We start from the raw sequence: 23,569 nt of genomic DNA on the forward strand, positions 1-23,569 counted from the left end.
CATTCTGGGCATAAAAATGGACCAGATACTTGGATTTAATTGCTAAAGAGTATCCAGTCTTGATAGTGGCATAACTTCTCCTTCAACTTAACAACATAAGCCTGATTCATACTTTTCTTGGACATTTTCACTTTGATTTATTTTTTTAAGCAGAAGAGGTGGAACATGACAGATTTGAAAACGTTTTATATAGCTTTCAACAAGAAGCAATTTATAGCAACTTGAAGTTACATAACTTCTAACTCCACTTTTTTTCATGGCATGATTTAGATAGATCGGGTACTTTCACAATAATTCAAAGGAATATGCAATCAGTCAATCCATCTTATCTATTTTAAGCATTTCCAAGGAACCATCACTGTAGTTTCTACATTCTAAATCTGAATACAAGTGACAGTTTGCCATAAACAAGTATTTTGCAAAATATCAAAAAGAAAATTTCATTTTCTTTATTCATTTATGAAATGAAAACTTCCTCAAATAAAGGGATCCCACAGTACTGCTCATGGTGTACACTACACAATTAATATTAATTTATGTTTTAGGTAAAAATTTACTTTAGGAAAAACTGTGTTTTTCATAGGAACATGATGGGTTTCCTTGCCAGCAATAGCTAACTTGTAGATTTATAAGACCCCACAGTTATCAGAAAGACAATAGAGTATTATCTTTAAGTAATTGTATTAGCTGAGATATAGGACAAATGAACACAACAAAATTTTTCACAGAGAAATATTTAGGATAATCTAGGATTTTGTTCAGATGGCTTCAGAATACTTGTAGCCAGAGGTATTTTGGATTCTTTCATAAAGTAGTTTATTCAAACCATATTGTGATAATGTTTAAATGAATCATTGCACTTTTAATCAACTGAATGATTCATGAACATTCATTTAAAGGAATTTAACCAAAGCATCATGTGAATATTTTCACAATATTGTACCTATAGCAGTATCAAAGCAATCCTTCAACCTCAGCTTGCACCTCTGTGTAGCTTGGGTGTTTGTGTTTTGCATCATTTGATCTCAAAAGAAGCCATAAGGTTGTGTAAGGCAGAATTAGGCACCTGTCTGAGATATAAAGATTATCCTGTTGAGAAAAACAGACTAAGTTGAGAAAAACATGAGGAGAAGTACAAATCAAAAGCTAGAAAACCAAAAACAAACCCCAGCAAATAGAACCAACAATAACAAAAAGGAACCAGCAGAAAGTACAGCCCATGTCTCAGGAACATTTTCTGCTTTTGACAACATTATCCTATTTACGTAAAATCCTACAATGTTCATTCCTTGTTCATGCTTCTTCCACATCTGTAGGGTAGATTTCAGTATTATTAGTGTACTTTTTAAGTCCACGTGGAAATTTTACTGGAAAAAAGAAGACGAGCATTAATAGAAGTTATTTGATTTAGCTGGAGCTTTTTTAAGGTCAGGGGCTGCCACTGTAATTCAAAGCTACAACAGATGAAAATCTCTGCTCCTCTCAAGATAAGAGAAAGAATTCTAGAAGACTGTTTTGTTTTCCATGAAGTATGGAAACCCCTGATATTTGAGAACTCAGTTTATCTTTCTGTTTCTCAAAAGGTACATGGTAGTTCTGTATGTTATTTTTGACATTTTACTGAGCAACACAGCATTATTAGATTCACAGAGAGAAGGAATTAGTGCTTATGTAAGATTTGACTTCCACCTCTCATCTCTTCTGCCTCATGGACCATGTTTGGCCTTCATTTGTTGTTGCTCTTTGAGTAATAGTCTTTCCTTAGATGAAGTGGTCAGGAATGAGAAAGGAGTAGAAGAATATTTCTAACTCTCTCATGTGGAACTTTTTATCATAAATGTGTGTGTGATTGAAGGCCTGAGACAAAATGTGAAGAAGCTGCTTCCCCATATATGGTGATACCGTTTCATGGTTCTCACCCATACCACATAGCACTGACATTTCATTTAATGAACTGTAATTGTCTGCTGTCATCTGTCATGATCTTAGGCTGTGGCTAGGTTTAAGTTTGTAATGAGGACACTTTAGTGCAAGCATATGTCGGTGTCTAAATGCTTCCTAGGTGTCTAGATTCTCATATAATCTAAATGTTTTCATGGTAGTCAGGCCAAAAGAATGATTCAAATATCCATCTCCTACGGGGTCAAATGACTGATACCTTTGTATGCCTCTAGGATCATTCAAAATGTGGCAGTGTACTTGAGATATCCATGTGGAATAGATAAATATGCCGCAGGACCTGTAGGAGACCTGCAGCCTCCTAATGGGCTTGCTGGAGCCAGGAAGGAATATTCCAAGGTATCTCTGAGGCCAATTGAACTGGGCCTTAGCTGTCTAGATAACAGCAAACTTAAATATCTTTCTTGCAGGTAGACAACAGATGCTGGGTGTGTTAATCTGAAACTGAACTCCATTATATGTAACAGTGCCTTTATTGGATTTTCTGCAAACAGCCTCACTGACGTGAGAATCATGCAGAGAACTAACAAGATTGAGGAAAGTCATCCAGGTTTTGTCTTGTTTGCTGTGGTCCTTTATAGGAATCTGACATTACTATACTATACCAAAGAGAACTTTTCAAGAGCGGACCCGTGAAAATTTGGATTGAAATAGATGCCGGTGCAAACTTGCTGGCAAACTGAGGTGCAGAGGCAGGAGCTCAGGTTAATGGCCATGAGTTGAAAGAAGAGGTTTAGCATGGATAGAAGGAGGAACATTTTCACTCTGAGGACAGCCAGGCGCTACATTGGGTTGCTCAGAGATCCTGTGCTGGCTCTGTTCTCTGAAGCAGGAGATTGAATTAGAAACTGCCTGATGTCCATTCCTACCTGAATTTTCCTATGATCTCAAGATAGGTTATTTCAAGAAGTGAAGGCAATAGCTTTTCTGTTCAAGCCCAATTAGACAAAGATAGAAAAACTATTTCACTTAACTGAAGGTGAAAGGATAGTAATTTTCCTTTTCTAGTATGAACATGTGGCCCCAGAATCAACTGAATTAACCCCATGTTGGTAAAACAAAGGGATGGGAATTAAAATGTTTTGTGAAATTTTTTTTGTTACAATCAGCATTAAAAAACTGTGAAGGCACAGAAAAATAAAAAAAAAACAAACAGCAGAAGGAATTAGGATGGTTTGTGTGGTCTTTTGTTTATTGTTTTTGGGTTTTAAAGTTATGCCTTTTTTGGTGTGAAAAGGTGAGATTAGTTTTCTAAAAATTAAATCCAATCTCCTTGTAAATGAAACATGACAAACACACAGACAGGAGGAAAAAAAAGGTCACAGTTTACTTGCAACTAGAACTCTAACATTATCTCAAAATAAGGAAAACACAGGAAAAAGAAATTTCAAGTCAGTCTAGAACATTTTTTCTCTTCTTTCCTCATCTCAGTGGAGCAAAAACTTCCTTATATATTCAACAAACCATTTAAATAGGCTTTATTAACTCCCTAAATAAAACCATACTGGATTTCTTTAATGACAAGATACATATTGCAGATAATCTGACACATATTGCTAGCTTTCCCTATGCAAAAAATAATTACTTATTTTTGAATTATGACACATTTTGAATTATATCATGTAGAATGAGAGCTGCATTATGCAAAAAGATACTGTATTACTTTTTGCCTTTGCCACTATTATAATCTGATAAAAATGAAAAGGAATTTAGGAAATCTCAATTCCTTGACTAGTGAGCAAAAATAAAGGATGTTGCAAAAGCATGCAGAATGATACATAAATAGAGAACCTGTATTATAGTAATGTTTTGGATAAAAATTGTAGTTTTAAATTAAAAATATTTTGAAAATAAATAAAATAATAAAGCATATTTATCACAGAACAGTAATAACATCAACAGTAGATTAGATGTATTTTGTATGAATTCAAAGGGCAGTGTTTGAGCAGGCTCTGGGATGCAGGAACAGTGATCTTACTTTGTTGTTAAGTGTAAGCCAGTTGCATACCTAAGTAGAAAGGTAGCTCTGAGTGTTTGAATTTTGGTTGCTCCTGTCTATATCCAGAGCTCATGCAGTGCTGAGCTGGTGACCTCCTTCCTAAAACAGCCTGACATGTGCCACAAGACTAGGTAGGATGCTGGAGCTTGTATTGCCTCAACAGCTTCAACAGCCACAGACAATTTAGAGTGTGCTCATAATGCCATGGTTCTTTTCCTACAACTGAGGAAAAGCAAACTTCTAGTGGAGTGTGACCAGGACAGGCTTTAGACAGCTACCAAAGGAACTTTGTTGCATCAAAACGTTAAAGGGTGTCTGCAAGAGCTTAACGATTTTCAGTGATATGTTCAGGAAAATACAGATCAGTTAATGCCAGAATGAGATTTTTAGAGTCACCGGCCATGTCCCAAAATTCTTTTCTCACTTTTTCACACTGTCAACAGTCCTTTAACTGTTCTAACACTGTCTTATGCTAGTTTCTGCAAAGTGTACCACTGAAGTTCATAAACAGTTGATTGCCATTATTGTTTCAGGATTTTTCCCTTTTGTAGTAAGTAAAGGATGAGTAAAATTGGTGATCAGTAAAACTTTATAAGAAGCTGTATTTTATCTCACTGGTTTAATATCCAACTCCCATGCCCTCAAGTATGATTTTTTTTTCTATCTGTTCCATTATTTTCAAGCTACTAGCTGTGAAGTTTGTTCTGATTGAACCTTGAGCTGGTCGAATATGTTGTCAGTAGCATGAAGTCGCATAAATATACACATCATTGGAGAATGCATGCATGCATAAGAGGTTTCACACATAAACAGTTTAATAAAAAATTGAATTCTGCTGATATTTTCATCTTGTCTGGTGAAAAGGAATAACCCATTTAACTATTTCTAATTTTTGAAGTGTTTAGTTATACACAATCATTAGTTCTAGCTGGGGGTTTTGTTTATGTGAGCATATACATATACATAAATATATATAGAAGTACAAGCTTGATTTCTGTTTGATTTGTTCCTCTACTGCATCTTTTACCTAATGTTCAATTTTTTTTTTTTTACTCTAATGCATTTTGATATTTGCTTGAAATGTTCTGCAATAGAAGCACTGCTACATTTCTCAGATATTTGCAAACACATTACCTTTTAGTCCTATATGGCCCAACTTCACAGAAAATAACCTAAAGTAGAAATTGGTATGTTTAAAGAGAAATGGTTGTAGGTTTTGGGGGTTTGTCTTTTGTGTGGTTTTTTTCTTTCAAGTGTAGGCTAACACTTGTCAGCTGCAACTATGCTGCCTAGAAAGGCTATCATCCTGAGTCATATTGCAAGTGTGTATTATGAATTTCTATTTAAAAAAGTTGATGCCTGTAAGTAAATGATAATTGTATTAGTAGTTGGATCGAGTTTTGTCAGGCAAAGAGTCTTAGATACAACATTTGGATATGATTTGCTCCTTAATGTTGAGACTAAAGATGTGTTACATGTCTTTTTTTTGTATGACATATCTGGTAAAGGGTGGCATTTCGCCATTAGAAAAGCTTATAAGCCTTATTTTACTGAGGTAATTGTTAAATCAATATCAGAATTATATTCTGCATCACTCTAAATTACGGCCAGTAGTTTCCAAAGGGGAGGGGTTACCTCTCATACGTTATTGGCTTTTGAAGTAAAAAGAATGTGGAGCTTCCATAGTGAAGCCTTGGCAAGTCTTGCAGTCAGAAAGGAACATGGTGCTTTCATGCTTCTTCAGAAATAAAACACATTCCTTTTACAGTGTTACTTGCAAATTTGCAATTGAAATGGACATGATGTCTTCCACTTCAAAACCTATTGATTTGACAGGTGTTAATTCTTGGGGGAATACCAGCATTTTAATATTCTCTCAGTGTGTTTCTATTTCAGCACTTTAAATCGAGTCATTAAATATTTCTGATGGTTCTAAATTCTTAGAAGAAAAATAGTTCAGCCAAGTCGGTATAAATCATTTTGTCATTAGGAGAGGTGATGCCTTGAAAGATAGTGAAGTGATGAGATTTATTCTTACTGCATGTGAAAAAATTACATTTGCAACATGATAGATCACCTCTGGAATTAAATCTTCCTTTGAATCGGCCATCAGTGCATAAAACAATGAAATTACAAAAAGTAATATAAGTATTGGAATGTTAAAATTACTGTAATTCATAGTTTTAATCTTTAAGTAACATTTAGACTACACTACTAAAAGAAGAAAGGATAGAATGTATATGGGAGTGGATGAGCCAGAGGGACAAGGGATTTCAGGGCATTACACAATAAATGGGTTGATATCAAATAATGTTGGTATCGTTGAAAGTTACAATATACTAATGGTCTTCAGAAAGCTTGAATTGAATTATTTAGTGATTTTATCATGCTGATGGAATACTATCTGTTTCATTAACTATATCCATTGCAAATGGGATATCTCTTTTCTAGGCAGCTTTAGTGCAATAGTTAACCACTGAAAAGTCAAAGAAATTAATCCAGCTATATATAAAGTAAGGGGGGTTGATAGTCAATGTTTACATGAGTAGGAGTTTACAGAGATGTTTTTCCTGTGATGTGGTTTTTTTGAACTTAGAGAACTTCAGTCCAGAGGACTGCAGCATGTTGTCCTATTAAACACAGTAACAGCCAATAGACAGTGCTTTACTCCCTTATCTTCTATTACTTGTTTCATTACAGGGCAAATATGCTATAGAATTGACTTCTCTAAGGCACCTCAGGATAACAACTGTTGGAATTTAGGTCTGATTGAGGTTTCCATTCCACAGGGTCAGCTTGTTTGGGTGGTTCTTCCAGAGAAGCAGTTTGCAATTGCAGGAACTCCGTGGTTCTGGACCTTAGAACTTATTTTACCATTTGCAACTAATAGGCCAACATAAGTCACTATGTGGAACTTTCATTTTTATAGATCCATAGACTGCTGGCTCTGTGTTTCAAGTATGAATTCAATTTTATGAAATAGTAACAATAAAGATGAACCCTTACAGTTACTAACATCACAGGAAAAGTGTTAGGTCGTATCTAAGGCAGAATTAGACAATGTATACATAAAGTACAGTTAATAAGTTAAAACAATAAAAAACTAATGTTACTGTGGGATTGTTTCTGTTAAAGGTACTTCATAAATATTCCAGGTTTACTTTACACAATTACTGGTCTTCCATTCAGCACCATTTTTGTGGTTCCTAAATGAAGTCACCCCAGCTGCCTCACCACCTATATTAGTGAAACATAATGTATCTACAATATATCTACATGTTTCAGCACTGAAAGTGAATATAATAAGCTAAGAGTAATTGAAAGGAGATTAACAGGTCTGTATTATGTTTAGTAGTACTTAGTAGACTTTTTCTCCCTTTTTATTCATTTATTCTCAACAACCTCTCTTCTGAGACTGACCCCTGTTGGAAGCTATCTTTTTTAACAAATGTGTCATCAGAGCTGCTCTACTTGTATAAACTCTCTTCCCTGGCAGCAAAATTAGTGTGAACCTTGACTGTACTTTGACAGTAAAGCTCAAATTCTTGAGAAGCACTGAAGGTTTTGGGAGAAAAGTGTGCCTAACCATACTAAAAACATTGGGGTACAAAAAACTTGAAGGCTGTAAGGCAAACTGGAATTTGGTAGTTTAGTTTCCACTGATCACACAGGACCTCTTGTGGACGGGTGGCCTCTGTTCTTTGAAATAAACTGAGATTCACACTTCGTCCCAATATGTGTCTCTCAAAGAATAATTATTTTCGAATTTAACACATTTTGATTAGAAAAGGCCAAGTCATTGAAACAGTCTGAGCAGTTCTATTCTTGGTTCAATAAGCCCCTAAATTTTGTTGATAAACCTTTGTTTAGACTTTAGGTCTATCTCTAGTATTTACTTAATTAGATGCAGTAGTTTCATGTGTTTTATGAGACACTATACCCATTTCAGAAAAGAAGATTACTCAGGGCTGTGAAAAATTCCCAGTCCACTTACAGTTGCAGTATATTCTGATATCTAAATTCTGATTCTAAATATAACCTAATAAAATGTTAAAATTTCAAATAAGTTTAAAAAGTATTTGAACAGTTTACAATTAAAAAACTAGTTAATACTGGGGGATTGACCTGTATACGTAGGAAATAGCTGAAGTCTTGAGTTTAAATGAGCACATCATCTTTAAAATTTTGTGTCCTGAATTTTTAACATAATTATGAATGGAGACACTGTGGATAATACTTGTAATTTGTCCCTACTATTAAAAACATGGACCTTTTATCTGATGGCTGAATTTGTCTGATCTTGGCTGCTAAAGACTAAATTTCTACTATTCTGTGACGCTATAAACCGTGGCCAGTTTCTCTCTTAATTTTTTTTTCTAAATGAGCACTTGGTACCAAGCACAGTCATTGATCATTTGGTCATTTTTAGGATTCTTTGCTTCTGGTTCACAGCATCTCAGTGTGGCTTTGCAGCAGGAAGGTGGCAAGGGAGTTTGGGGGAGGAAAGAGAACAGTTACTGAGTGCAACAGAATTCACATGAGGAAATCACATGAGGAAATAAAGGTATTCTTCATGCCATATATGAATATGTATTATAATCCTTATAAATAACTCCCATTATCTCTGTAATGCATGATGATAGGACATAATTTCTCATTTTTTCTGATGACTAGATGTTTTACTCTTCAGAGGAAATATGAACAGCAAAAGTGGCTGTTACTGTCTTTTCACATCAGCAGATAGTATTTTGGCCATGAACTAATATACTCTGGATGCCTTGAACTATGCAAAGCATAATTTGTCTTGTTATTGGTGTCTGTGAGGTAGTTGCAAATTGTATGTAATGAATGCCATTTGTGGGTAACTCATGAAAACATTAGTTAAATACAAAATGTATAATGTACAGTGCACATGTACAATTTCCAAAGAAATATGTGACAAATAAAATTCTTAATTTTAATAATTTAAACTAAATTATTTTCTACTCCACTGGATTATGCAGTGGTATTGCTTATTCTCTGATTACAGCAAAAGTGTATTTACTCACCTACTAGCATGTGTTTAAATAAATTTTAAGTATAATGTGTTAAATGTATACACTCTAAGTTACTTCAATTAGCTGTGGTTAACCCATAAAAAAATAATACTTAAGAAACCACTGTGGTTCTTTTCATTACTTCAGGATGTATTTGGATGATTTTGTAATATTGACATTGTGGAAAAGGAAAAAAGTCTTAACTGGACTAAAATAATCTATAATGCTAGAAGTTCTTTAATTATTGATTGATTTTTCTTCAGCCACCTTTATGTTCAAAGAATACATGTCAGAAACAAACATTTTCTTTTCTACTGAAACTTGCATCTTTCCATCCAGCCATGTAATTTCTGATGTGGTGATTTGCAGTAGAAATTTTTATAGTTTTAGCTGTAGCTGTGCAATTCTAAGTGTGGGTAGAGGTAATTCAGAAAGAGAGGCAGTATTACTTTAAAGAGGTGAGGATGATGAAACTCTGGACTCATGGATTGAAATGTGGACATGAACTGTTCCTTGTAGTTGCTGTTGGCTGATAAAACTGAGTTTAAGTTCTCTCTGATCACGTGACACTTGTCTACTTCTCTGCAGACTGGCAGCTGTAAATCCTTTTAAGGATATGAAAAGAAGCAAATAGAGAAATGTAGTTTTATTAAGTATTTGCAAAAAGATTTTGCTGGTAGCCAGTGAGAAGTTTGTTTAATCTGTGAAATAGGAAACATCTACTCTTACTTTTACAATCTTCTGTTGTTCTCTATATTCTACTAAAAGAAGCTGGATTTTTTTTTTTTTTTTGTCATCTTTGTTAGCTTTGTTGTGTATTTTTAACATAACATCACCTGAGATCTGTTGCATATTCCTCCAGGACAAAACCTTTTAAACTATTTTTGACTGTTTTGCATCTTAGTTCATATCTGGATTAGCCACAAGTGAAGCCTATTTATTTTGTGTACCAAAATTTACAGATTTGTTTTGATGTTGGCTCCCATTTCAGTGGTCTTACCCAGTCAGTATTGATCATTTCAGAAGCAACCTGGCATCCCCTAGAAAGTAAGGACTGTGCAATGAGCATTTCCACTGCAGCCTCCTTCACTACCTATAGCTTATTTATGAGCAAGCAATGCAGCAGAAAAGCAGTGATCATAAATAACATGATACAGAGAACACATGTAAAATTAGGATCTAGACTGCCTGTACTACCTCTGTGTTTTTGGGAGTCATCTTCAGATTTATTCCTGCCTGCCACCAGAATTCCATCTCAAGAGTCTGACGTGGTATTTTGGAATTAATATTGATTTGCTGGGGTGCCTCACATCTTTCTTGACAATGTGCATACTGGTAACTCCTCCTCAATACATTAAAGTGCTCCATTGCTGCTCTGTCAAACTGCACAGTTCTAGAAAACAGAAGTGCATTTGAGCATCTGCTGTCGTCAATCTCCGATTATTTCTACACATTTTCCTAGCTTTCAGCATATTTTAATGTGATATTCACTAGAAATTAGCAATGCTAAACAATTAATCTCACAGAAGAAAAAGCGCCCTAAGAAAGAGAAAGTATAAAATGTTCAGATTGATCATGACAGCATAAATCAATCCCACTGAATTATTATGGGAAGTCCTTGTTTATCATGTTTTAAAAAGATAGGGTCTTTTTCCAAGTCTCTGTATGTGCATATCATACACTCAGACTGTTCTTTACAGTAAAAAGTGGTAGGCTTGAGTGATTTTCTTTTGTACTTTCAGGAACAACAGGGTGGAAAATAACCATATGAAATGTGAAATTTGGGCAATGTGTCATTAAAGAGAAGACAACTATTGTGTTGAAGTAATTGTCTGCATTAGCCAGAAGTAGTTTCATATTTCTGGTATAACTGGGTCTGTCAAAGAGCAATTTAAAGCCCCAAATCATAAGTATTTTTTGAGTTACATGGTCCTGCCAAACTTCCTGTGAAGCTGGCATGTTCTAAATAAGTTTTGTCTCAATTTAACATATTGTAAAATTTTCCCATGTAGACTATAGGGGAACTTGGAGAAATAGAAAGTTTGTAGGACCGAAACCTCCTATCTTTCTTTCTCAGCAAATGTGTATGTTTATCAAAGGTGCACAACACTTGCCTTAATGTTTATGCAAAACTGTATCCTATTGAAACCTTCAGGCATATTCACGGACATCTTTCTGACCGGAAGAGAATATCAGGGTCTATGGAAATAGAATCTCCCAGATCAGCCTGTCTTTATCCATTAAAGATTTGCATGGACAGCAGGATGACAAATAAGAGCCAGGTCAGTCATTCTGTCACTGATTTACCAAAAGTCAGCCAAATCCCATGCGACACCTTAGAGGAGCACGAGGTCTGCTCTGCACACTGCCTGTGGGTACATTGTCTTTTGGCACAATATACAAGTTCCCAAAAGTGCTTCTCCATCCCCAGGAGCACAGGAGGGAGGAGAACAGGGGCTGTTTCATTGCCCCTGCTTTACACTGAATTTTTTCCCTAGCCAGAGCAATTCCTAATTACTGGATAATTTAATTCAAGGCAGTTTTACTGCTGGAGCGTCACAGACTGGCCTCAGTGATCCCCAGGAGACACTGTCTGTTGTGTAAGAGAAGGAATTGAACAATGCTTTCTCCATTAATGGACCAGAACAACCTAGGCCACTCTAACTTCCTGAGCAAACATCTCCTGAGTATTAACAGTTCCTATTTATCTGCTAATAGATAGATCAAATTATGCAGAAACATGACTATCACAGAATCCCACAGCACCCTGTGGTACAGGCATCTTCTCTTGCAATGTGTCATTTTCATACTTCATCCTATTTCTTTTAACCGGTCTTAGGGGAAGAGGAAATAAAAATACTCTATGCCTTTTTTTAACATAATTTATATACATAAAAAATTAAAAATTAAGCAGGTTTTCACAAAAGAAAATTAAATAACTTTGACAGATACTCCACTTCTGAATTCTCTGGCCCTAGTAAAAGAAAGCTGACTATGTGGTGGATGTTTTCTGAGTGCTGAGTTTGACATTAGCATGAGCTTCATCAGTAGCTGATGTTCTTGCTACGTGTCATTCATACTTGATTGCAAGTATCACAAAAACCTGATACTTTATCATTCTAATATACTGATTACTTTTTTCATTGATAAACATAATTCTGAAACAAAATTTGACTGCTATCAGCTTCATTGTGGCACTTAAGTTTTCATTTAACATGATGATAAAGCTGCACAGCAGCTTGGGAGAATGTGTTTGTTTACCTTTTCTATATTTAATAACTTGGTGAGTGATACCAAGCATAGTTGAGAGCTCAAATAAAATAAAAGCTATCTGTATTTATTCTTGCAGATGCCTTTTCCATTTCCAGCCAGTCTGTTACTTAGATGTCCTGGTTTTGGTGCAACAGAGTTCGTTTTATTCTTTGTGGCTGGTACAGTGCTGTGGGTTTGGATTTAGTATGAGAATAATGTTAGTAACACACTGTTTTTAAGCAGTGCTTACACCAAGTCAAGGACTTTTCAGTATCTGCCTTAGAGTGTTGTGCCCAGTATATAAATTGGGGGGAGTTAGCCAGAAGCCACTCATTGTGGTTCAGGGATGTGATTAACATTAATCAGTGGGTGGTGAACAATTGTATTGTGCATCACCTATTTCTCTTGGGTTCAGTTACTCTCTCTCCCTCTTCTTATCATTGCAATTGTCATTATTGCTGTTGTTGGTATAATAGTATATTAGTATGATGGTATCAGTATTAGTAAATTATTATTCCTGTTATTGTTGTTATTATTAATACTATATTTTAATTCATTAAATTGTTCTTATCTAACCCCTGAGGTTTATATTTTCTTTCCAATTCTCCTCCCTGCCTGGGGATATGGTTTAGGGGAGTGAGCAAGTGGCTGTGTGGTGCTTAGTAGCCAGCCAGGGTGAAACCACAACACTCACCTGCCTTTCAAAATCTCACTGGGAGCTGGTAACACTGCAGGGTCCACAGAGCAGCTCCGGTGAGTTGGAAGGGCTCACTCTTCTGCTTCAGCTGACTGCATCCTGAAAACTAATGCTCCCAACTTTAAGAAAGCTTTCTTTTATGATTGACTCTACAGCATTATATAATCTGCATTAGATAGGTTTTATCTTCTCACTGCTGCTGTATTCAGTGTGCATTATTCTCACCCCAGAAGAGCACTTCCATTTCATTTTCTTTGCCCGTCTGTCCAGCTTGGTGGTTGCGATTTTGATTACAGTTTATGCCTCATTTAACCTGACTGTCCTGAACATCATCCAGTAAGCAATAGCTTATTCTTTGGGATATTTTCTTCCTTGATGACTGTGTCACTCTTTGCTAGATAAAATTGTCTATTAGTTTTAGATTCAGTCTTTGACTTACATCTGTAAGGTCTGAAAACCTGTGAGGAGGAAATGTAACTCCTTCCTATCATAAGTCTGTGATACTCTATACCAGTACAGTGGTGGATCTTTCATTTTAAGTATAAAACTTTACTTTGCCTGTTTTTCGTCTACAAACTTTTAACTAAAGGAGTTAAGAGAGGAGGCATGGGGAGGAGACCTGACTGTGAGTGTTGGGGGAAGGAAGGAAAAGGATTTGAAGGAAGTAAGTCATGAATAATATGTGCTGAGTGTGTTTTAGCAGCCTGCAGGTATTTCTAGAAAGACATTATCCCTGCCAGCATTTGTTGGTAATCTGAAGGTGAGAATAGCTGCATGGTGGCCTCAGCTGGGAAGGATCAGTGCATGAACCTTACCTTCAGAGCTAGGTGGTGTTCTTTGAGCAGTGCCTAGCACCTGAGCCAAGGAGGGAGTTTTGCAGCTCATGTCAAAGGAAATCTGTTTTATGTCTCTGTTTTATGAGAAGCACTAGTTTGTAATAATATTTATCATCATTTTGGCAACTGCTTGGGGGTAATTCTATCAGCTTGCTTGTTTTGGAAAGGCCAGCTCAGCAAAGTAATAAATAAAATGGACAGTGTTGTGATACAGGCTAGCAGGATAATAGGAAGGTGTCTCTGTGAATTCCTTTCATATTGACAGTGCCTCATTTCCAATCTTGTACAAATAATGAGAAAAAATTAGTAATGGCGGACATTTTTTGACATGGAAAGGAGCTTGTAAATGTATTAGAGAACCACAGGCACTTGTATTCCTGCCATGGAAAGGCCCCTAATTTGTTACCCAGTCACACCTTTCTGTTAATTTTTCTTTTTCAAAGACCACCTTTACTTTTATGGGGTTTTGTAAACACGGGGAATTTCTTTGCAATGACAAGTTGGTTACAGTGAAGACAGCATAGTGGCTCTTAACTGCTAAACAAAAAAATTCAGTTTGGATGAAGAGCATGAATGTAGAGTAATCTACTTGAATATTCTTTCATTCTCTAAGATAGAAAAATAAGTAATTTTAAACACTTTCTTAAGGGAAAATATTTAACGTGTCAAAAAAGTCACAAACCGTCTTCTTATTTGCAGTAGGTTTTAAACTTTTCTGATGTAAAAGTAGTGCCACTGCTGTAGGTTAGAGATGTGCTACATCCCTTTAAACTGCACAAGTTTCCTTAACACTGTCCGAGACTGCATTTGTGTTGTACATGCAAGCAAGTATCGTTCTGCCTGATGGGGAGTGCAGGTGAATTAATCTATCGTCAGTGTTTTTCTTTGAAGAATTCCATAAAATAACACCAGACCAAAGAAACATTGTACATTGTATCATTAATTGATGTACAGGTTGATAGCTGGACTGTATATCAGTAGAGCTTAACACTCATGTCCTAAATACTGAATAATGTGAAGAAATGAATTAAGTAATGAGCTTCCTGATCATGTGTTTGTTTGTAACTAGAATTTACCCCTTACAGACATATCCTTATGTTTCCATGTTTTCACAGATAACAAGGAAGCTACATAAAATGCAAAGAATACCAACATACCCAAATGCATTACTTGATCTATGTTAGTGTTCCACATGTGAATAAAATAGGTGAATAGTACTGGGATAAATTTTACCCTATGTCCTAGTGCAATGATGTTAACCATACATAATACTCCCTCTAAAATGAAGTATAGTCCATAGGGTTTTTCAGTGGAATATGATTTACTATCCATATTTTGGTTTTAGGATCCATATTTCTTAAATGTCTTTGTAATTTAATATATGCTGTCATTTAAGAAGAGAGAAGACCCCGCAATTAATTGAAACAATCTATACAGCAAAGCTAATGGAAGCAACAACCAAACAAATAATGTGGACATCGAAACTCAAATAGCCAGCTGGACACCTCTCTCCTCACTATCCAGACATCAGGTCCTTGTATGCAAGCATTCATCCACAGCAGAGAGGTGATCTGGAAGGGATGTGCATGGCTTCACGCTTGCCCGTGTACTCACCTGCAGCAGAGCTAGTGAGGTTGGAGACTTCTGCTGCAGCTGTCAGCAGCAAATTTCTGGTGCACAAAGTAATTGTGGCTTGATTTTTGGGAGGTGAAGCAGTGCTGTTGTCCCTTGGTAATACAGGCTGTGTTCCTGGAATACAGTCTGGTGTGGAGCAGTCAGCAGGGAAGTACAAGGAATAAGAGTTGGCCAATATGTACATCAGAACTGACAAGAACAGTTATGGTGGGACCAGGATGATGGGCACTTGAGAAATGTGTGAGTTGTATTGATACCAGGACTTATCCATGTTTCATCCATTAACACACACTAACCCATTTTTATGCAAGAGTTACATGTTATGTAAACATGCTATTAGACTTCAAGAACTTGTTGGAAAAGTTCCCAGTTCTGCCTTTTTCTATCTGGACTGCCAATGCCTTGACAAATCCAAATGATGTTGTATGTTTTTAGCATGCCCTGCCAGAAAAGCAAACAAACATAGGACAGAAGAAAGTAAGGTGATTTCATCCTGCTGATAGGATATGACAGCACACTGAGGCACAGACTTAACATTGACTGAACTTGAAACAGAGGATAGGCTCGCTCATGGTTCTGCTTTTGTTAGCAGGCTTTCATAAGGTGAAAGACTGGACTGGGTAATAGGTATGATCACCTGTCTCTGTTGTTAAATGCCATGTAGATATCCTTCTCTTCAAAGAAAAGGCTTTATTCGGACAAAATAATTTCTTTCCCTTGGAGACTATACTTGGAGTTCAGAGAAGATGAAAGATCAAAGTATGCAGTGTGCAAAGCCACTGTGATGGAAGGGAACTAACGAGATAAGACAAGCCTAAATGGTCCTAGCAGGCAGTTGAGGTCCTATGCTGCAGAAGATGACTGAGGAAGTACTTAAATAAACAGGAAAATAGGAATGAATCTTGGCTGGTTTATACATGCTGAGGCACTGCCCAGAGATTAAAAGGTAAGATAAAACCTTCAGTGTTTGCATGCCATGGTTGTACAAATGTGAGCTGGGACTGGGGACTGGGCTGTCAGATTGGCTGGTTCCTGGAGAGGATGGTCCTCTCCTTTGGGAACTGTATTTTCATTTCATGATACCTTGAAGGAAGGGCCTGGATGACTACACCTGTGTATTTTATGTGCTGAGACATTTTATAACGTTCTGAAAGGAATTCAGGCATGAAGTGGTTTGCATTTGGTTGATTTTAGGGGGTTTTTAAGTCTTACAAAATTAAGTATTTGAAAAGATATGTGTAAGAAACAAGTGAATTAAGATAATGTAGAGAATAAAAGAGTTCTTATTTTAACCAAAGATGATGTTTAAACTGGTTTTTTTTGTTACAGTCTTGGAATATAAAGTGAGCATGGACAAACACAAATGACTGTACAATAACAAAGATGATATGTTGTGACTTGGAGGAGAGAAACAGCTTTTTGTTGTACATCTTTTTATTATGTTTATAAATGCGCATGCATAGAATTAGAGCCTCAGAACTTTTAAATTAAGTGTTTTTAAGGTCTCCTGTTTAGCAGGCTGGATAAGAAGCACAACAAAGTTTAAGAACAATGGGAAAATGTGAGGTGTTTCATAAGAATATGGTTATATAAAGCTACATATAGGCTAAAATTTAAATCTAAACAGCATGAAATATGTACAATTCAGCTGAATCTTAATGCTCAAATGGTCACTTAATTACTGTGTGGTTACAGAGATAGCCTGGCTGTAAATATCCTATCTATAAATGCAATCCATATTTAAAAGGGATCATTGGATGACACTTGCAATTATTAAAAATGTGGTGTACAAGGGCTAATATTTATCTTACTGATGGTTCTCATTCATACATTTCCTTCTAAAGGAGAAAGTTTTTCTGTACAGATTCAGATTTTTAAATTAGTGAAAAATAAATGTTATAGAGTCCGTTTCTTTCTTCCTTCTTCAGGAAATTAAAAAAGTAGCACACCTTTTTCCCTTCACACTCTTTGATTAGTTTCACCCCAGAAGGAAACTTGTGCTCCACAGCATAAGGACTTTGTGTAGAAGCATTTAGAAAGCCCCTAAGTTTCCGATAGAAGGTAAGTCAGCAACATTTCTGGTGACCATAAAGATGAAATCTTTTGAAATGGGTTACATAACTTGCTGCAAGTGCAGAGATGGCTTGGCATACATGTTTAATGGTTTCACCTGTGGTGATGCTTGAGGGCAACCTCCAAGCATTAACGCTGAACTCTAATTAGTGTAGACAAGATCACAGCACTGGATTTCAAGGGAATGCAAGATAACCTGCAGACAAATTACCACTGAAGTAACATGACAGGCCTTGACAGTATGTTCAAATCATTTACAAAAAAAAAAAAATACATCCATCAACTCCAACATTTTCTAATATATTGACTATCAAAACATTTTGTGCCCAATAGGTATCTAGACTTCTGGATAAGTATAGAAGTGGCACTGTAGCTGGAGGGTTTATGGTAATTCTATAAGCAGCAAAGTGTCTCTGCAAAGGAGAGATAAACAGCTAGTAATCCTCATAATTCCCCACTGATAGCGTATCCATCTCTGCTATAAATTAGAAATCCCAGAGATTAGGAAGGCTAGGCAGGGTGTAGCTCATAGCATTAATCACAGTGTTAGGACAGCAGTATACTTGATTTCTGTGTCCAAAGCACTGATATTTCTCTCTAGGTTAAAATGCCATAATGTAGTTTGGAATACATATTGTTCAAGCTGCCTACTCAATGCAGAGATGGTTTTACAGAAGACACTGTTACACACTTCTTAAAACTAAAGTATTGACTCCGGAATGGGGAGCAGTGCAGTACTTTTCACTATGAGGGCTATAGCTAAGATTTTGTAATCTCTTCAAGTTTCCAAATAAAGGTTTATTTTTTTAAATATATGGATTAAGGTCAGTTTGTCCTCATACCTCTTGGTTCTAGGAGGATATTGTGCAAATGCTTCTGATCTTTTGGAATCTGTATGTGGCCAGACAGGCAGAACGGGTAATGCTGTTGTGTGTGTACAAATTCCTATTTAAACATAAAATATGAAGGGGCGTCATTAAAAATTAGAGGTTAGATATTAGTTCTCAGAAGCACATGGCTGAACTAAATATAATTAATCTGAAATTTTCTTGATAACATTTATTGAGCTGGTAGTCGGAGAATGAAGCATTGTGGCTTGGCCTCCAAGTGTGGCATATATTCCAAATCCTACACAACTTTTGATTTAAAATACCAAAAATGAGTATTTTAGTTGTCTGCTTTTTATTAGATGATACATCAGATGATAGATTTTATGTGTTCAGATCTCCTCTCCCTCATTTCAAAGTCCTTTTGACTATATTGACAATAAGTGTACTCTAGAAATGTAGTTGATGCATATATTACTGTCACTTCAGCCTTTTGGGACGCCTAGTTCAATAAACTGTTGCTTGTGGGACCATTTTGAGAAACAGTAAGTCTTTTCCAAAACTAAAATTGCATCAATAAACCTCTTATCCTTACACACACAGTAGCGGTGTACAGGGCTTTTGGGACAGTGAAAGTGTTTCCATCATGTTTGATCTTCTTGCTTTGGTGTGATGATAGGGTTTTGCAGTCACGAGAAAGGCTGAACAGAAAGCTCTAGAGAAAGGAACTTCCTAACTACAATATGAAAAACATCTGGTCAGCAAAGGAAGAAGAATATTTTAATACATGTTCATAGGGGAAAAAAAGCTCCAATACCTCTGAAATGGAAAGAATTTTGTGCAAAAAGGAAGATTTTGCTTTAAGTATTACAGATATTGTGAAAAGATATGAATTGACATATGACTGATAAAAACTAATAGGATACAGGAACAGATGTTGGCAAAAGAAGTATCGTTTTATCATCAGCACAAAGTAATTTAGACTCAGCAGATTCCATACCAAAGCTGAAGAATCATGTAATTGCAAATAAATATCTGCAAGATGACAGCATAAGGGAGAAGACAATCTCAGAGATATGTTCATTAAAAAAAAAACCAAACCAAACAGTTAGAGGAAATACACCCTACAGGGTAAATATAAAGTCCACAACAGACAACTGTGGAAGATAAAGCAAAACATCAACCCACAAAGAGCAAAATCTTACAGCAAAAGGTAAGACGTATGTAAGACATCAGTGGAAAGAAGTTTTGCAAAACAGATCCAAAAGGAAACATTAGCACTGGATGACAGCAAAGGAAAATATCTTCAACAGCATAGGGAATGTCTTTATATGCAGCTATTTTCTGAAACATTTTCACAGAAATTTGAATGTCAGCGTGTTAATGATACTGGTCTGATCTGCCCTTCCCCCACAGAGATGTTTCAGAAGAGGAATGGAGATTTTCAGGCAGCTTTTTTTATAATAATAATGGAGTCTTCTACAGCATATCAGCCACTATGGTTTGTGTGTGGACTATTACCAGCAGAGTTTCTGGTGGGGAGGTGAATAGGGGCTCTTGCATTTATAGTTGTTACCTTGTTTATAGTTGTTATTGGCCTGAACAAAGAGGGCCACTCTAACTAAACACGGAAGAAACTCAACCAAAGGTTGGTGTTGAGACTTTGAGCTGTTAGAAAAACTAGCAGAAGCTGTTAGGTAACAATCAAAATTCTGTAAATACTTTTAGAAAGTGATGTGCTTCAATCTTAATTATATTCTAGCATGCCTAGGAGAAAATTGTGTGCCTGATGGTGGAGTAAGAGGAAGTAAAATTGTCATCCTCTTTACTTCTTCAGGGCAACTGAATAGGTGTGGGAATACACTGGAGAGCTGTTAAGATCCCTTTTTCACTTCCAAAGTACTTTTAGAAAAAAGAAAAAAAACCCAAGCCATGTAGCATCACAAGTGGCCATTTCAATGTGGATTAGTGAACATGATATTAGACCATGGATCTGAGGCATAGGAATTATATTCCAGTTGGATTTGTATGTCTGTAACAATACTGGAGTGTGTGCGTAAATTATTTTTAGTTCCATTATATTCCAAGTTGTTCAGCATTGCACAGTCAAAGCAATGCTGCCATTGGTTCCCTGGTGTCCTCAGTTCTCAGCATTTTGTCAAATTAAATCAAAAGTCTTGTTCAGGTTACTGACTATGTATAAAAATTTTGAATTATTCTTTTTGCTCCAATTTGTTATCACATAGGAATTATGAAATTAGAAAGAATGTAGGAATTTGGGCGGGGAGTATTTAGTGGTTTTAACCATTAAACAGTCCTTGCATTTTCCCCATTCATTCTGAATTTTCCCAAGCTCATCATAAAATAAAGAAAGGGTACTATTTCCTGCTACTATTTATCTGTGCAGTTATGTCTCATTGACTAGACAGAACAGTGTGTCCTGAACAAGACAAGATCATTGAGAAAATGTGTTGTCAAGTAGTTGTCAAGTAAAGAGTATTATAATGATCAACAGAGGGCACAGTAAGCTTACAGAAGCAAGAGTATGGTGTATCATACCTCTTCAGACCTTGTTTTAACTTACCTCTCTGAAGTTATTATGGGGAGTTCAAATCGTTTATTAGTCTTGGTAACCTCCATGCTTGCTTTTGATTTATTTCTGATCCCTAAATTTGGGGCACCTTATTGCAGCATAGCAGTGATGGATATACGCATTACTTTTTTGTTTGCGACAGATCACTTGCAAGTTATAGGTGCCTGCTTGAGGAACTAGTTGGCAAAGATTCAGGAATCTTTGTCTTGCTATTCTCTATCAAAAAAACCCCTTAGTATCTGAAGCTAAATCTATTCTCTCTTTTGATTAAGACAGAAAGAGGAAAAGGAGAGGCTTACTGATGAAATTTCTGGAGTACAGTTACAAACTCTGGCTGAGCAGATGCTTGCAGTGTCATGACTGGAAACAGAACTGGTGAGATACGACTTCTCTGTGCAATTTGGTGCCTTGAGCTAACAAGTCCATGCTGCTTCCAGAGACTGCAACCATTGCATATATCCTGCTGGGCTGTGTGGATTTGTAGCTGAGTTCACTTCTAGTTATAAACAGCTTAATTTTCTGATAACAGTAGTTAAGTTTAAAGGGATCAGGTTTTTTGATGAGCTTTGCATATGGTGAGGATATCCAAATGTGGATACCTACTGGTCTTGTGAACGTAGGAATGGAAATTCTTGTGTTAGTATGTCATGGTCTAGGAATGGCATTCCCCAGTTTAGTGCTCCCACTGAAACCCTCCAAACCATGTGCTTATTAATTCCCTCTTCTTCCGCCACCTCCCACCCACAATTTTGTGCCTCCATTCTTCTCTGGAGAGGAGAATTGGAGGCACAAAAGATAAAGACCATGGGTTGAGATAAGAAAAGTTTACTGGAAACAGCAACAAGACAAAAAACAATAGCGACAATACTAATAACAGTATTAGTAGAAAAAAAAAGACAAACAATTCACATGTGATTGCTCACAGCTCACCATGGAAACCCACCAAAATGCCTGACCACTACCTCCGTAGTGCGATGCCATCCCTTCCACTGTCCCTGGAAAATGATGTGAGGTGTTGCAGAATAACCTTCATGCTTCCTCCTGCTGCAAAACTTAACCCTGTCCTGGACAGACCCAGGATGGGGTATGAACAAAAATAAAAATTTTTCATAAACTTTAAATATGATACAGGCTGTGGGACTTTTAATTTAGCTAACCATTTGAAAACACAGCTGGAGAACAGAAAGGTGACATTTACAACAAGCTGGAATACTATGCCAGGTACTTATGCAGATTATCAGAATGAATTCTTCAGTGCAGTATGGCTGGGAAACTTCACTGTAACATAGCTACCATTAAGGAAGAAGAAGTGTGACTAGGTAAGCGGTCAGTAATTGTATAAATAAATTGAACATGTCAAAATCTGCAAACATTCCTTTATGTACATTGACAAAGGTTATGTTACTTCTAAGGGGTTAGGATAGTGCCTGGCAGGTCTGCAAAACACCTGTGAAAAGGAATTATGTGTATTCCTGAAGGGGATTGCACTAAATCTGGTGCTTAAAATCATTCAAAGAGTGAAAATTCCTTTCTAATCAATCTGCTTACTGAGTGCTTACTAACAGCTCTGTACATACAGGAAAACAGCTCTGTTTTTCTGGGAAAACTCAGCCCAACAGTATATGTCATGTCTGGCTCTTCATTCACATTAGATATTAATGCTAGTTTTAAAAGTGTTTCCAGTAACACTGTAGATATTGTTCAGGTTAACAACTGGCTGTCTAAAACTTCTTTATGTTGAGCTGCTCACTTTGTTGTGTATGTTCCATCTGAAAGTTCTCATCTCTGGCCTGTGAAGAGACCCTACTGTGACTGGATAATTTCTATGCATAATGTTTTGACTCCTCTTTCCTGGAAGAGGTGTATTTTCCAAGTTACTGTCAAGTGCTTTATTAGTAGAATCCTGTCCAGAAGGGTGAGGTATCACTGCTGTGCTTCTTGAAGTTTGTTAGACTTTCTAATCCTCTCCAGTGTGTTGTCAGCATGCTGCTTTTTTTTCCACCTTCTTCTTAAGCAGTTCTCCTTCCTGTGAGTCCCTTGAGCCTCACCCTGTTGAAAATCTACTTTGTGTTAGCTTCATTTTGCCTACTATCTTGAAAGCAACAAAGTATTTTTGTCCTTCTTGAAATACAGTGACTCCACCTCACAGAAGGGAAGCCAGCACACCCAGTTGGCATCTTGGATAACTCAGAACTCCACCCAATTTAACCCTCCATACCCAGTATATTAAAAATCGGGAAAATGGAGGTATATGCACATTGGTCTCTTGTTCATAGTAGGAAAGCAATTATTTTCACTAAAATTATAAGTCTCTTTGTTCAACTCCTGTCAGCTGTTTGCCACACTGAATTTTACACAATAAAATTGTTTTTTCCAGATACTGGAAAACTCTTCATAGAGTTGAAGGTATTCTAATGCAGAAAAAAAAAGAAAAAGGGAAATGAGCACTTGACTAACACTTGGTTATATATTTCTTTAATTTGGGAAATGTTTGCTGCTGTACACCTAAAGACTGATTTTACCTGGGACTTCATTTTGACAGTATAACATTGGGATGTGGGGAATCTTTGTCTTTGCTTCCCAGAAAAGCATCATGTTCTCTCTACTTAAGACCTTCATTTAGAGGTGGGAAATTGATGCTACTCCAATGTCTCTTATTTTT

This window comes from Aphelocoma coerulescens, chromosome 2 (genome assembly GCF_041296385.1).
Source record: "Aphelocoma coerulescens isolate FSJ_1873_10779 chromosome 2, UR_Acoe_1.0, whole genome shotgun sequence".
Classification (NCBI taxonomy): domain Eukaryota; kingdom Metazoa; phylum Chordata; class Aves; order Passeriformes; family Corvidae; genus Aphelocoma; species Aphelocoma coerulescens.